Genomic DNA, 746 nt, shown 5'->3' with positions numbered 1-746 from the left:
TCTGTCCTGGTGGAGACTAGGGTAAACACGTAGACTCGTGGATACACCTGTGACAGTTAGGTACAATAGGTACACGCTTAATCTATTAACGCGCGAAGGCGCCTCCTACCGGTTTTGAATATGATCCAGGGCGTGCACCACCAATCCACGGCGTGTACCTATTGTACCTAACTGTCACAGGTGTATCCACGAGTCTACGTGTTTACCCTAGTCTCCACCAGGACAGGTTTCTACATGATTCTACAGGTTTCTCATTAGTCCTTCATGTAGTACATGAATATTCACGTTCCTCAATGATTCTTCATGTTTCACAATGATTCTTCATGTATCTACATGACTCTACAGGTTTCTATAAGATTCTACCTGTCAGGTTTCTGGATGATTCTACAGGTTTTGTCATGATCTTTCATATTTCTCCACTGTTCTTCCGGTCGTCCCATGAATGTACAGGTTTACCAAGAATTTCACAGGTTTGTCAACGATTCTTCATGTTTCTCCATGATTCTTCATGTATGTACATGATTCTATAGGTTTTTAGATGACTAGTCCACAGATTTCTACATAATTCCACATGTTTCTCAAATATTCTTCATGTTTCTCCATGATTCTTCGTGTATGTACATGAATCCAGTTTTTGTACACAGGTTTGTCAAGAATTTCGCAAGTTTATCCATGAGTCTTCATGTATTTACACGATTCTACAAGTTTCAACCTGATTCTTTGTGTATCTACATGATTCTACAGGT

This window comes from Branchiostoma belcheri, unplaced genomic scaffold, assembly GCF_001625305.1.
Source record: "Branchiostoma belcheri isolate BF01 breed outbred unplaced genomic scaffold, Haploidv18h27 scaffold121, whole genome shotgun sequence".
Lineage (NCBI taxonomy): Eukaryota > Metazoa > Chordata > Leptocardii > Amphioxiformes > Branchiostomatidae > Branchiostoma > Branchiostoma belcheri.
This window is presented reverse-complemented; position numbering follows the sequence as displayed.